This window comes from Dermacentor andersoni, chromosome 7 (genome assembly GCF_023375885.2).
Source record: "Dermacentor andersoni chromosome 7, qqDerAnde1_hic_scaffold, whole genome shotgun sequence".
NCBI classification, from domain to species: domain Eukaryota; kingdom Metazoa; phylum Arthropoda; class Arachnida; order Ixodida; family Ixodidae; genus Dermacentor; species Dermacentor andersoni.
The window spans coordinates 86,002,155-86,017,474 of record NC_092820.1 but is presented as its reverse complement, the minus strand read 5'-3'; the positions used below and the strand labels follow the sequence as shown (position 1 = coordinate 86,017,474).

The 15,320-nt window shown below is 44.1% G+C and overlaps 1 long non-coding RNA gene across 1 annotated transcript; it reads left to right on the top strand.

The window, feature by feature from the left end:
• Nucleotides 1-5,789: 5,789 nt before the first annotated feature.
• LOC126534152 (uncharacterized) lies at nucleotides 5,790-12,308 on the top strand. The gene is made up of 3 exons (XR_011895450.1): nucleotides 5,790-5,903; nucleotides 7,115-7,195; nucleotides 11,664-12,308. It is a non-coding gene; the product is annotated as an uncharacterized lncRNA (long non-coding RNA).
• The last annotated feature ends 3,012 nt before the right edge of the window (nucleotides 12,309-15,320 follow it).

The following is a 15,320-nucleotide window of genomic DNA, read 5'->3' as shown; positions in this document are numbered from 1 at the left end:
AGCGCAATTTTTATCTTCGGAGTTCCGAAATCGGCCGCTATGCTGCTTGGAAGGCCCGTCAGTCGCAGCTCGAGCGATCACCTTCAAATTGATCGCGACTGTACCGCCGACAGTCGCAGGAAGATTCGTCGCAGTTGCCACGCAGCACACCCAAGTCTCTGCTGCTTAGCGCCACTACAGATTTTGTCGTGCGCGCACACAAATCAAAAGACTTCAAAACGGCGAAAAAAGCGGAGAAGGAACGCCGCCAGAAAGCGGCGTGGCCCAGCCAAGCGGTTTGAACATTTCAAACGACGCGTACGAAGCAGCGCGGGCCGGCAGATGCGCCGTGGCGCCTTCCTGCCGTCTAGACTTCCGTGGTTTCCTTGCGCATGCGCGTATAGCTCGTGTCAGAGCGACAGCCCTGTGATCTTTTGAGTACCTCTCCTTACAATTACCCGTCTCTCGCGCGCTTGCTGTTCTAATTTTAGCTTAATTTCGACTCGCTACGTCGACTGAAATATTGGAAGGGCAGCAAGAATGTAACAAAATAGCCCGTCGAGTTGCGCATTCGGCCCCGAACATCCGGTCACGTCTTCCGCCACCCTCTCAGGCGCTGCCCTTCTCCGTCTGTGCTTTTAGAACGTTAACTGCGACGGTGTTTCACGCATTTCGGCTTATATGGTGAAAAGATAGAAAAGCTGTATTGTACCATTCTAGGATATTGCGTGTTATTTGAATGAACTGCGATTTTACGTCAACTTGAGTGGAGAGCTGAACGAGTTGGTGCATATCTGTAGGAATATCGACCACCGCACAGGACGGAGACACAGTAGAGAAAAACACAGGACAACGGTTTGTGTTTATCGTCGTCTGTATCTACTATGCCTCGGCCCTCTGCGCTAGTTTCTCTTCCTGAAAATTGAAATTTATTTACGAGGTAAATCATCTCGCCCTGCAGTGAGAGCGAGCTCAGAATAAATAGCACATCGACGTCGTTATGCAACTCACTAACGGACCGAATAATCAACCTGTACTGTAGCATATTGAGCCGCAAACTACTACCACTGTATGTCGACTAATAACCACGCGCATGTCTGCTTGTAACTGACATCCAAAACGACACTACTGAGCTCATGCGGCAGACTGTCACAAAGAGTTTGTGGTGTAATAACATTTATCCTGTGGCTAAAAATAGATCCGCGCTGCTTCTGAAATAAATATATTTGCGCACTTCAAGCAACAAACGTCCCCTCTACATATGCGCCACTCCTTCCTTCTAGAAACATAAGTTGCCGCACTGCTCGTAGGTTAAGGCGTAGAGATTACATGACGTCATTGGTGAAGGTAACCTATAGGTTGCTTGCATTTTGGATGTTGTAACCTTTAGAGCAGACAGACATATTGAAAACAAGAAAACAAACCACTTGTAACCTTTTTTTCATAAGTAACTCACGTCTAAAAGTTACATTATAGGTTACTGTGTTTAGAGCGTATAACATAACGTTTCCAAGTCATTACTCTTCCATAGATATTGGGGATCTGGACGAAGCATTTTTTCAGACAACTTCATCTTCGCTTCTGTTTGTTTCCAACGGGTAACATCTCTTGTGGTGTGCCAGAAATTGTAGCGACGGAAGTTGAAAGAAGAACTGTGCACCATGTAAATATATATATGGTATCGTCATTACGCGGTAGAAAAAAGACATATCTTAGTTTATTCTTGTGGATGCGACGATAGTCCACATAGAAACGAATGGAGCCATCTTTGTTCTTAAGGGGCACTACAGCTGATGACCAAAAACTGCAGGATTGTCTGTTACCACCACGTTGAAGCATGTCCCCAACTTGCATGGTGATGACACGACATTCATCGGATGGCACGCGGTCCAGACGATGGCTTGATTGTGCATGATATCTCGTTTCAGTGTGGTGAGAGATGGTACTTGTGCGGCCTAATGAGGCTTGGTTCAAAACAAAACACGCGTGATAGCAAATAAAAAGGTTAAGTAGATGCTCCGTTGTGTTGGATCGAGGTCATCGGTAATAGAGCGAAATAAAACATTCGGTGACGTCACGTCAGATGGCACATGGTTCGTCAGTGCTCTTACACTGGCAGTAGAAAGGTTGTCGGCAACAGGGAAATGCACAATAACGTCAATGTGCACAGTCCGGAGAGTGACAATATTCTCGCCACAGCGCAAAGCCAAGTTAGACGAATATCGGTTAAAAACAAGTATTTCTGCGCGACAATGACCAACCGTGAAGAGAGCGAGCGGCAACAATACAGGCTTGTGACGACTGAAGAAGACAGCAGGTGTGAATAAAACCGTCACGCTGGCAAGCGATGCGCTTGCAAAAGTGTCAAAGACAGCACTCTGCGGAGAAAGGTTAGTATCTTAACCTACAAATATCATGCTTGCATCATGAGCTTGCATGTCGTGAGGTGGCAAGTTGCACAGAATGGAGAATTGAACCTCAGCCCGTGCACAGTTAATGAAGTCTTGGTGGCGCGACAGACAAAATTTCAGCCGAGAATGACATCGTGAGAGCAACCATTTATTACAAAGAATTCAATTGAACGCTAAATGTCCTGATTCAGCACGCTGGTAATAGACTTAACGACTGGCTGACTTTGTTGTGCATTTGCAGTTCAAAGCCGTAATACGGAAGTTGTCCTGGTCACATTACATAAAGCACGCCAAAGCTTTTCACTAATCATAGGTGCAACTGAACCTGTGTGGAAGAGCGCAAGAAATTTCCTACCATGAACGAACACTTCAGTCAACGATATCATCAACGAACACATTATTCGCGCCTCAGGAACTGCGGAAATGCGGAACTGCCTCAGTTCTGCTGCCAGTGGGCCTATGACGCTTGAGTGAGAGAAGAGTGGCGAGGACGGGAAGGCGAGTGGCGAGTACAAAAGGAATCTGTATCCGGAGCTGCTTGGTCATGAGTAGCGCAGACTTACGGTGGCGGCTGTTGTGGCATACGAAATGGTCTGAAGTCGCAGCTCATGCGGTGTCCATGAAGGCCGGGAAGCGCCGACGGCATAAGCGCGTTATATGTCCAATGATGCCGCAGACGTAGCATATTAGGCCTCTGTCAACAGAGCGCTATGTATTTGCACCCTGCCGCTGTGTACAGAAAGATAGAACGCTTGCTGCCAAGGCTAAGGCAGATGGGAGGCACTGCATGCAGAGGAGAGAACCCCAGCAGACGAGGTGCTCTTGCAGCGGATTCAGCATAGATCATAGGTGTAGCCATAGGAAACGGCTGACACGGGCATGCCTGAACTTTGCTGACTTGCTCTTGAACCATATGTTGGACGGTTAAAGCGAAATAATAGCAAGGGTTCTCCGTGGTCGCAAAGTGGAGACTTGTCGCGCGACCTACTCGTGCACAAATTCTTTCATCTGAGTCGGGAAGGTTAACTGGCCAGTAAGCAACGCTGCTAGCGAATCTTTCGTGAGTGGTGGGCGCCGCGCTAAGATGCCTAGTTTCAAAATTTTGGCAAAATTGATTGTTGCAACAGCGATGCGCCGATCCATCGGTGCATCGGAGCATCCTTTGAAAGGGGGGCTTCATCAGCGTCTTTAATAACATGGTTGATCTCCCCTGTTCTGCCATTCATGGATTCACGTGCGTAAACAAGTCAATGACGTTTCCGACGCAACTTATGAAAGTTTCGCCACGATGTTGCGCGCCCACTTGAGAGTTGCGCGCCCAAACACTACTATGCAAGTTGTCTTTAGTGCACTCCATGTGGTAAGATCATGTTCGTGACTTCGGAATCATAGGTTCGCGATGCCGGTTAAGTAATGTAGCACGTTGTGCAACTTTGTCGCATCGTCCCACATTTGTTGGCTCACGCATTTGTAATTTCACAACCAATCCTTCGCTAAGACGAGAGGATCACACTGCCACAAGACTGCAGAACCGATGAACGCTTGGCGCTGTTGGATATCTTCCTGGCTGGTTTTTTCAGGCATGGTTGCAGCAGTGGACACCGTCAGGCTTCGGAATTACAGTTTTAGAGGTTATCCCGCAGCTCCATCAAATGAAAGGGGGATGTATTAAAGCTCTTCCAACATGTCGAAGCAGTCTTTGTTGCAAGAGTCCTAGCTCTTGGCCGAAATGATGGCAGTGCCCCTGCCTTCAGCATTGCATTCATATTCTCCGCTACACTAGGCTCAGTACTTGATTGATTTGTCAAGAAAGCAATATGAACTCACATTTATCCACTCGTGTCTTGCTTACACCATAGCCCACATACCCTCCCCACAACTAATATAAACACTCTTGAAGGCCTTTACACTACGCATAGGAAGCGACCCGGTAACGTCATAATCTCTGTGTATAGGCCTTCAATAATATCGAGTGTCGCAGACGAAGGTCACTTGGCATTTCAGTATTATACATGCGTCAAATAAACACGGACATTCTTATTTTAATGATGAACATCAAAAATTCGATCTACGAGATTAGAGCATGATTTAGCAGCGGTACGCTCCAAATAATGTTTATAGCGAAGAATTTTTGACCCGTTCAAACTTGCCACTCGACGTTCTTGCGACTAACTCGCCACTTTCAATGGCCGATTTCAAGAATAGCGCTACACTATAGTGTGGGCCAATCTTGTAGGCAGTGTAATCTAAAACGTGGACGGCCGTTTCCGTAGATAGGTGGAACTGAATATATGCCACGGTTCAAGGAACCTGCGATACCTGCATGCATTCACCTACACAGAGACATTTATCATTTGTCTGTGTCTTAGGCCCTTTAGCCTACCTCACGCAACAGAGACCTGCGATGAACGTATTATTGACTTACTTAGAAAACATTGGTCAACTCAACAAATTTTAGCTCTACTCTGTCCCCCTCATGCACCTTTCACGTGGCGAATTCTGTCACCTCATTGTAGGGCGGTGCATAGACTGAAGAACTCTACCATTTCAAGCCGCTGTCCATTGCCCATGAGTCAGAAAACTCAGTTTCCATTTTTTTTACCTTTTCCTTTTTTCTGTGCCTCTCCTGTCTTTTCCTTCCCAATTCCCTTCCCCATGCAGAGTGCCATGTCAGCGCTGCCTATACGCTGGCTAAAATCTCTTTCTTTCATCAAAGGGTTCTCTTTCTCTTAAGCAACCTCTAAGATTTAAAACTTGTCACCAAGAATTGCAGCAAAAACACCGAACACTGCACTCCGCATCAATTTGACACACATCCCAAAAGCATTACGCGATCGGTGCTGATTAATAGGAAGCATTCTACACTGAACCGTGACCCCTGTTCATTGCTTGCATGTCAAATGGAGCTCAGCCAACCAATCTTTTTTATGACGACAAGGCAAAAAAAAAGACCTCTGTATGCTTCAAGCCTTTCACCAGGAAGGCACGTCCCGTCATGTGAAAGCATGCGTTTCTGTGATTATTGGGGTCCGTCAGCCTCGGCACTCTAATTGGGACGTGTGCGACCGCAGATATCGAGCACGCAGGAAGCGTTTATTAAGAACGCCGACCTTTCTCAACGTTTACGATATGAAAGGCTGGGTTTGCACCGAGCTGAAGCGGAAGACCGTTCGTTGAGACCACTGAGATTTCTGAACTCGTACGGCATAATGGTTGTTTTTATATAGAGAGGACAATAATTATAGCCACGGACGTGCTCATCCGGCACGTGCAACATCACGCCCATACACATTTCAGGGAGGCGTCTTTGTGACGCAGAAGTTGCATACTGCTTTCGACATCTAGCTTATCTACAGCGAGTAACAGCCCATGCTCAACCCCTTATAAGGCTGCAGTACGTAGAATTCTTTTCAAACGCTACACATATACTACAAAGTCCTTTCATTCAGTGGCTGCTTTAGGCCCGCCCGTGCTTCTGACGCTATACTTGGGGCTTCGTGAGGGAAGCGAAAAGTGAGTGTTCCACAGTTTCGCACTCCGCTCGACAAGCTTATCCACCGGAACGTTCTATAATACAATCAGAGCCTAAATTCTGTGTATATGTTCACCTTTATCAAACCATTGGTTAAGACCTAAAAGTGTTTACGGCCATCTAAACGGTAACCCTTCGGCAAGAGTGAATGTGACAATAACCCTGTAGGCAGCTACCAAAGGTGAATTTACTGCTACAGCATAATAGCTGCATGACCAACTAACGGCGTAAAAATGATGAGAAAAAAACAACCTGTTGAAATACTTTGAAGAGCTGTGTTACAAATTTATTGGAACTCATCAGTTCCTCTGTAAGCACCAAATACATAAGGCCTGCAAAATAAATAATGCGCCTCATATCCTTTCTCTCCATTAAAAGTATCGATATCTCACTTTACTGCCTTTTAAACATGCACATTTCAATTAAGGAAGCCTAGGGCTCATATTTCTTCTCATCTTTTCTTAGAACCGCATTGTGCATAATTGCGAAATCATTCTTATTAGTAAGTAGGATATCTGCAACCTGGTTGTAATATGCTCTAGATCTGACGATTGCAAACAGAATAATTAGAAGCCGGTACCTCTTATTGACTTACTTGCTGATGGTGTAGTCTTTTCATATATGCAGTAGCAATTAAAAAAAATAATATTACGTTGTGTACCAAACTTGGCTAACTACGAGTCAGGATTGCCTACCTTTGGCTTCAAGCTTCGTGAAAGTGCGCCAACCTGTTCTTCTAAGCTTACGATAAAGTCAGGTACGAATGCAGTAAAATTTTCAGCACAGGTAATTTTCCCTCTTCTATCAACAACGCGATACTTGCTTTTGCAGGTCATGCTGTTCTCGTGAGGAATACAGAATCTACAAGAAATGGATGTACATAGATTGTACCTTTGATAATCAGCAGTGAAACACTGGTTAAGTCTGAGTCGAAATTGTTGGTTGATTGCCCGTTTGGCAAAACTCCACCTCCACCTGAGCTTTGTTTATATATTCATGGTATAGAGACCGGGGCATGGACATAAACGTCCCTGCATTCGTTAACGAAGATGGCGCATTCTTGTGTAACAACAGGAATTGCACAATATGTGCGTTCTACGTCTGACCATAGCCTAAACAATTTCAGCGACCTTTACATGACTCTGCGCTCATACAACAGATTTTCATGAAGATCTTCCTGTTCTGTTTGCAGAAACAAGCATGATCGCTGTCAAAGCTTTGGCAGCCGTCATTTTGATGGCGGTATATGCTGGAAGCACTGCATACGATACAGGTGAGCAAGCATCGCGCCGATACGAGTCCACACTTCAAACTTTTTTTGGTCAGAATTGCACAAAATTTCATCGAACATGGAGATCCACTGCCGAAGATAAGTGAAAAAGTCAAGTGGCAGAGGTAGCGTTGTCTTGGGCAGCCCGAAATCTATTTCAAAGGGCCAAGCAAGCTAATTCCTAAATGAACAAAAACTCTCGCTAAAAGGCTACATTTTGTCTCTTTGTCAAAGGCAAGGTAACGTTGCCTGGTGACAAATTTCTTCTTCCTAGAGGTGATGCAGAGACATTCAACATCCTTCTGCAACAGTTTGGGACATATTTGTTGACTACCTTAGCTCAGTTTGAATAAAATATAAATGAAGCTTAGGACAATATCATTTAAGTAGGTAAATTACGAATGCTCTTGTGCGTGACGGAAAATAGCAGGGCAAATAAAATAACGCGTAGTAGGAATGAAAATATAATAAGAGCAGCCATTATCACTGAGGTATTTACATAGCTAAAGTTATTTGCAGGCAATTTCGGTACAGTGTATCGTTTTGTGTCTCTGTGTGTGTGTGTGTGTGCTTTTGCTAACAATCGCGACAGTGTGCGAAAATGAAGGGCATTGAGTACCTAATGGATTATTGTATGCAACCGCTCGGCAAAACCTGTTCAAATAGCGCTTTAACAACCATAAGTAGCGGCCCCGATGACATACCTAATACTTTTCTCAAAAGATATGCAGAGTGATGTAGTAAATATCTTGGCCTAGTTTTCCGGAAATCACTTACGACTTCAGAACTACATCACGACTGGAAAATTACAAAGGTAATTCGATCCAACAAGGAGGTGACACAACATTAGCTTCAAATTTGAGACCCATTTCACAAACTAGCACATCATGTAAACATCTCGAACACATAATCTTAAAGCACATGACAGTATTCCCAACAAACATGGTTTTTGCAGTGGTCAATCTTCAGTAACTCAACTAACAGAACTAGCCCACGATATTGCTATTACAGTTAATAACCGCGGTCAAAGAAACTTGATTCTACTCGATTTCTCCAGGGCTTTCGACTGCGTATGTGACCGCAAAGTAACAGCTAAAGTTGAAAAAGCTTTTGGTATAGGAGACCTTTCTGCTTGAATAAAAAGTTTCTTAAGTAACCGCTAGCAATTTGTGGTTTACGAAAAAACGCTTTCTAACACAGTCGCAGTAACATCACCAGTCCCCCAAGGCTCTGTTCTCGGACAATTGCTTTTCTTACTCTATATTAACGATATCACAGGTAACAACAATTACAATATGAAACTATTCGCGGACGACTGCGTCAGACACAGAGAAATAAATTTTTACAACGTTCATGTTAAATTAAATCATTCTCTAGCTGACATAGCTGGTTGGTGCTCTAAATTGCAGATGCAAATAAACATACAAAAGTCAGCGATCATGACTGTAGTCAGGAAAACGGTATCAACAATATTTATACTCGCAGTTAACGACACTCCACTAAACAAAGTTGAACAACACAAATATCTAGGCGTTACATTAACCTCGAAGCTCAAGTGGGACAAACATATCAGTAATATAACCTCAAAGGCGCTGCGGAAACTATTTTTCTAAAGAAGAAGCCTGGCGCTCACAACCAAGTCAACGAGGCTGCTACCCTACACATCATTTGTAACGCCTGTTCTCGAATACGCTCACGCAGTCTCGTTTAAGGATACACCGACTAACATAAGCAGACTAGAATAAATACAAAGGAAACCTGTGAGGTTCATCCATAAGAAATATAAACGTACAGACTCGCCAAGAAATCTTATAAACCATGTTGGTTTGCGAACGCTATCCACAAGAGCGAAACACGCTCGCTCAAAATTCTTGTTTCAACTACTGAAAAATTACTATAGCATAGATACCAAAAAATAAATTTCATTCTCCGAGGCTCGACCTACAAGCAACAAGCATGCGCACACATTGACCAAATATCCGTGCAAAAATGACTCGTTTAAGTATTTATTCTTTCTGCTCGAAATAGCAGAATGAAACGAACTTTATGCTAGTATTACCAACGTTGAATCATTATCTGAATTTATCCCTCAAGTAAAACTGTGTGTGAATAACACTACGTATGCATGCAAGAAAGCCGGCACAGATTGCTTTATTCATTCGGAAATCTTAATAAAACCTCTTATTTACGACAGCTTATTTGTTTGTCATAATGATTCTCAAACACTCCTAGTTTTATTTTACTTATGTTTTACAACTTACCCATAGTGATACCTGTGCTATTATTATAAAGCCTCTTGCTTTCTTTCCCTTTCTTTTTTTTGACTATTTACTATTCCATTCGACCTTAACATGGTTTACTTGTATTGTATGTATAACTTGCACTGCTTATGCCGTTTTTTTTTTGTTTAAGCTGTACTTTGGTTTCCTTGCACTGTGCAGCTGAATTATTGTACGGCCCAACTAGCACGCTCTCGAAGAAGAGCAGCAGTATTGAAAATAAATAAATAAATAAATGCAGAAATAAATAAAGTAATTGTCCTGATACTACCCGTCCTAATCTACCGCTATCAAAACGCGTGAGTATAGCGGGCTACTCATTGGATAAAAGTACAGCAACAATCCTTCACTCTGGTTTTTGGTCCCACCACAAAAGAAAGCTTCTGCAATATTAGCTAATACATAACTTCAAGCGATAACTTGTAGAATCAATGAAAGCACTGAAAACTTTCCTTTTTATCGGTTCAGTGTAATAAGTCTTCGTGAATTTTGTGACCCCTTATTAGTATTTTATACATACACTTATTCCTATCAAATTTTTGTCGCTGTGGTGTCAAAATGTGTGCACATGCAATTGCAGATCTCATGTGGCCTTTTTTTTTTCTCTAGTTAGACATCTGTCTATGCCAGTTTCACTTGTCCTGCTTACATACTTGTTTGATGAATTTGTTTTTAAACCAGCAACAGTGCGGTGATACGTGCAATGAATGCCACATCATTGTTATCATGTATATTGCTACGGTTGTGTGTGTGTGTAGCACTCCGACGCAGGCAGGTCCCGTTTCCCGGTCACGTAGGCCAAATAAAAGTTATTTCATTTTTCCTAAGTGCTTCCCTTTTCTGAACGATTGCTATATATATATATGTTTAAATACAGGATTGACAAAGAAGTCCGCCATATCATTATTATTTTACTTTGCCTCTAATCATGTGTTTTTAAATTGTGCAATATTCCGCTTGAAAGAACTTACCGCGACTTACACCAAAATTTCCCATTGGTAAGATTGCGATGTCCATTATTTCACACGCAGTAAGGACCTTTGCTGTTTATGCATGCGAAATATATATATCGAAGGGTGTAAGGCACGTAAGATACCCTTTATGCGTCTGCTCGATTTACATATTTCGTAACCATCCTTAAAACCGTTTAGTGGTTCGGTTAGCCCCAGAATTCTCTGTAAAATTAACCGGCGCCGTATTTTACGGCAGGCGTACAAACAGTGTGGAGAACACGAACGGCGGAGTACAACCGAAATTAATTGATGCTGGGCTTAAGAAGGCAAGGAAGGCCGTAACACAAATCATCATCACTACATCTACCTCTCACTCATCCCCTATATTCCTCTATCTTTTGTGCTGCCAATAGAGACAAAGCAGAACCACTAAATCCAGCTAATAACTATCAAAAATGTTTCTGTAGCAGACGTTTTGATAAATCACGTGTCCTAGGTTGTTTAGGACAGATCATAACGGCTATCAGTTGCATTCAGTATAACCACGCTCTGGCACAGTGCCAGACGCTGGGTCTGCAATTCGCATTTGGTTGGTGACTTTAGTCATATTGTAACGCTAGAAATTTAGGAAGATTCGGAATATATTGGGAATGTATTCCGGAATAGATTCGGAATATATGTTGGGAAGACCCTGAGAATATATTCAAGCATGTCAGGCCTGCTGAGGATACATTAGTTTTGACAGCAAAAGTGTAACCGCAATAAGTGTTACTGAAGGAAGAAGTCAAGTAGCACGATGCCTGCAGAAGACAAATTATTTTGATAGAGATCACGGTGACTTTAATCAACAGTAAAATCATGCAATATCGGCATCACCGCGATTTACGACAAAATGTTGAGACACACCAAAGTAAGACGAGTTTAACATCAGCGTCATATCCCGGACGCTGAAAACTTGAAGCTTATGTTCCTGTAATATTCTTCCCGCTGTATGCAACTTGACAAGAAAAGCGTGCCGTGCACCTGTTATATCAGATTGTCAAAATATTATGTACGTTATAGATTAGCTAAACGAAAATGTAGTGTGTTTACCGCAGCTTAATACTGCTTTTAGAAGAGCCACGCAGTGTTCTACATTTAAATAAATCGCAATCTCCGCTTTAGCATTATAAGAGATAAAACTCGCAGATGTTCTGAAGTCTTCAAATGTGCATCGCACTGTTCTCATTTTCTTCAAAGCTGGCTGCGACTTCAGTGCTATCGACCTGGATGGAGCCCTGGACAAAATTCTTGGTAAATTGCCCCGGTACTACGCCCCAGATGATCGTGGATTTCAGAGGGTTTTCGCTGGTCTGGAAGGTGGCACACTGAACGTAACTGGTCTTGACAAGATCCGGCGATACGGACCGCTCCGCCCATACTGTGTCAACGGGACCCGGCTAATGAGTGTGGATGTCATCAACGAAGGGGACGCTATCTTGTCGCTGCCGTGGAGGGCCTGCTTTGGACGAGAAGGCACGCTGAACTTGCGGACCACATTATCGCGGTTTACGCTCGTATTCCGTGTCACAACTAGAGGATCGTACAGCAACAAAGTTCTCATGGACGAAGGGCCAACTATCCCTGTGATTACCACAGACCCACACATATATATCGATGGCGCCGGTAGCGAAATAAGGATGGCTAGCATGATCCTAAGCAGGCTCTTGCCGGCGATCACTGGAAAAATGTGGGATGACTACTTCTTCCTATATTTCAGTGGGGCCCTTCGTCAAGCAATGCAAGAAGTCTTGCTTGCTTGATATGTTCTTTTGCATAAGTGCCTCCCCGGTCCTCGAAGACGTTAACTTCCTTCGGTTCATAAAAAATAAACTTTGTTCACTACATCGTGTTTCCCTCTTTTCGTTTTCAACACAGACGCAAAGTACTCACAAATGTCTGTTGTTAGACAGTCTAACTTTTCTGAGAACATTTGTGCCATAAATGTAGATAGGCATAAAAACTCAGGAGAACCCATCTTGCGACGACTGTCAATAGTAATGCGCGCAGCATTATATTAATACAGCGACACAACTTATTTCCCCCATTGAAACGACTTATGTCGGATGCATGTACTGCAGCAGGACTACTCTTTCGTGCTGCCGTAAGAATACGCAGCCACCACCACAGTAAAGCCTGCGCAGCGCCTCCGTGATGCATGGAGCGCCGGCGCATGCGAACGCTGAGAAACGCGTCATGTGGCAGCTGCGCTCCTCTCTCGCGCTTCTTCCTGGACACGCTGCTCTATCTAGTGGCACCACCAAAAAGTTTGCGCATGACCTCCGTGACGACAATGGCTGCATGTCGGTGCCTGCGAACACTGGCCACTGTTCCCTTCTTTTCCGCACACTCCTTAAGCCAAGGCGGCGAGAGGCTCATTGAAGAGTGGTAGATACCCATTGGATTCATGGAGCAGCTCCCTAAAGTTTTGTCATCCAAGGCATTCATTGAAAGTGGCACTTCCCCATCCATTTGTGGCACAGTCTGCTTATGTTTCTGGTTGATGTCCTTCCTGAAGACTAGGTACGTAGGTTTGATTGCGCTCCGAATCTGAGAAATTTATGCTTTATTTGCCTTATTGTAGAGTTGCACGATCCCATCCGCATATACCTAGTTATCAAGGATGGCGTCAAAGGTCTTCGTTGAAGAGCGGCACACACCTACGGGCACATAAACAGGGACCGAAGGTGGCCTCAACGATATTCATTGAGGACCCCCAAAGCTGCCCGCGCATAGACACAATGTTTTGTCCCTTTACTAAGTTAGCTCAAGTTTAGGCAAAACATAGGCCGCCCAATGTGTGCATCTTTCATGTGCCATTTGTTTGAGCGAACTATTACATCGAAACTCTAAGGGCTACATTCCCTACTGTCGTGGCCGCGTGTAGAAAAACATCCCCAAGATACTGCAATGCCCGGCCGACCCGCGCCGGAAGGGAAGCAGGCGTTAAACGCTCTCCGTACGTGAGTCTACCACAACAATAGCGCGATGACAGGCCAACTTGCGGGGAGAAGTGGACCATGTGCATTAAGCAGCCCCCATAATCCAGAACATTGTGCAATACCAGGCCGACCCACGGCGCAGGTGAAGCAGGTGTCAGCACTCCCCATACGTGTGCTCATCTAGAGGAGAGTGCAGTGCCGTGCCGACTCGAGGGGTAGGTGCAGCTCGCCATTAAGGAGCCCACAGCTTCACTGGTCATAGCTCTCCGCAGAGTGGAAGGGCACGGAGACTGTCAAAAAGTGTTTGTGGTGTGATAACATTTATCCTGTGGTTGAAACCACTGCCGCGCTGCTTCTGAAATAAATATATTTGCGCACTTCAAGCGACAAACGTCCTCTCTACATATGCGCAGCTCCTTGCGTCTAGAAACATAAGTTACCGCGCTGCTCGTAAATTACAGCGTAGAGTTTACATGACGTCATTTGTGAGGGTAACCAATAGGTTGCTTGCATTTTGGATCTTGTAACCTTTAGAGCACACAAACCTAATGAAAACAAGAAAACAAACCACTTGTAACCTTTATTTCATAAATTACTCAGGTCCAAAAGTTACATTATAGGTTACTGTGTTTAGAGGATACAACATAACGTCTCCAAGTCATTAATTTCCAGAGGTATTAGGGATCTGAACGAACCATTTTTTTCAGACAACTCCATGTTCGCTTCTGTTTGTTTCCAACGGGTAATATTTGTTGTGGTATGCCAGAAATTATAGAGACGGAAGTTGAAAGAAGAATTGTGCACCATGCAAAAATATATATGGTATCTTCTTTGCGTGGTAGAAAAAAGACATATTTTAGTTCATTATTGTGGATGCGACGATAGCCCATACAGGAACGAATGGAGCCATCTTTTTTCTTAAGGCGTACTACAGAGGATGACCAAAAACTGCAGGATGGTCTCTTAACAGCACGTTGAGGCATGTCCTAGACTTGCTTGGTGATGACACGGCGTTCATCGGATGGCACGCGGTATGGACGCTGGCTTGATTGTGCATGATGTCTCGTGTCAGTGTGGTGAGAGACGGTACTCGTGCGGGCTAATGACGCTTGGTTCAAGTCAAAACAAGTGTGGTAGCCAATAAAAAAGTTAAGTAGAGGGGCCTGTTGGGTTGGATCGAGGTCATCGGTAATAGAGCGACAAAAACATTCGGTGATATCAGGTCAGATGGCACATCGTGCGTCAGTGCTGTTACACTGGCAGTAGCAAGGTTCACTGTCTGAACAATGGAAATATTCTTGCCACAGTGCAACGCCAAATCAGCACAATAGCCAAACATGAAGAGAGCCAGCGGCAACAATATAGGCTGTTGACGACTGAAGACGGCAGCTGATGCAGATGAGACTGTCGCACTGACGAGCGATCACCCGTACAAAAACGACTGTCGATGAACCATTGGTATATTGTTGGGCAATTGTTGAAACAACGGACTTCAAGAAATTTTCAAGAGTGATTGAGTTCACTGAACCTTTGCACAACAATATTACCGCTGAGCGTTCTCAATAAACAATTTATTGGGTAATTTGTGTTGATTTTTCTAGTTTTTTTGTTGTGCAGCAGTTGAGTTCAGTATAAAATAATTAGGACTCGCATATGAAGACATTCCAAAAATTTATTGCGAAGCGTTCCAACCTCATTCCTGTCACTTTGCGAAAGGTAGGTTCTTCTTTCGCCTCGCTTTCATTAAAAGGAAATAATGTGTGACCGCTGGGGTGGAATCGAACGTCGGCCGTAGAGCCTGGTACTCTAACCAATAGGCCACGAGCGCGCGCATACTCCTCTCATTCGAAGGCAGTAAGCTCTGAAATGCTTGGCGCGTGCGCCGCGTGCCACTTCCTCGTGCTGTCGCTACAGC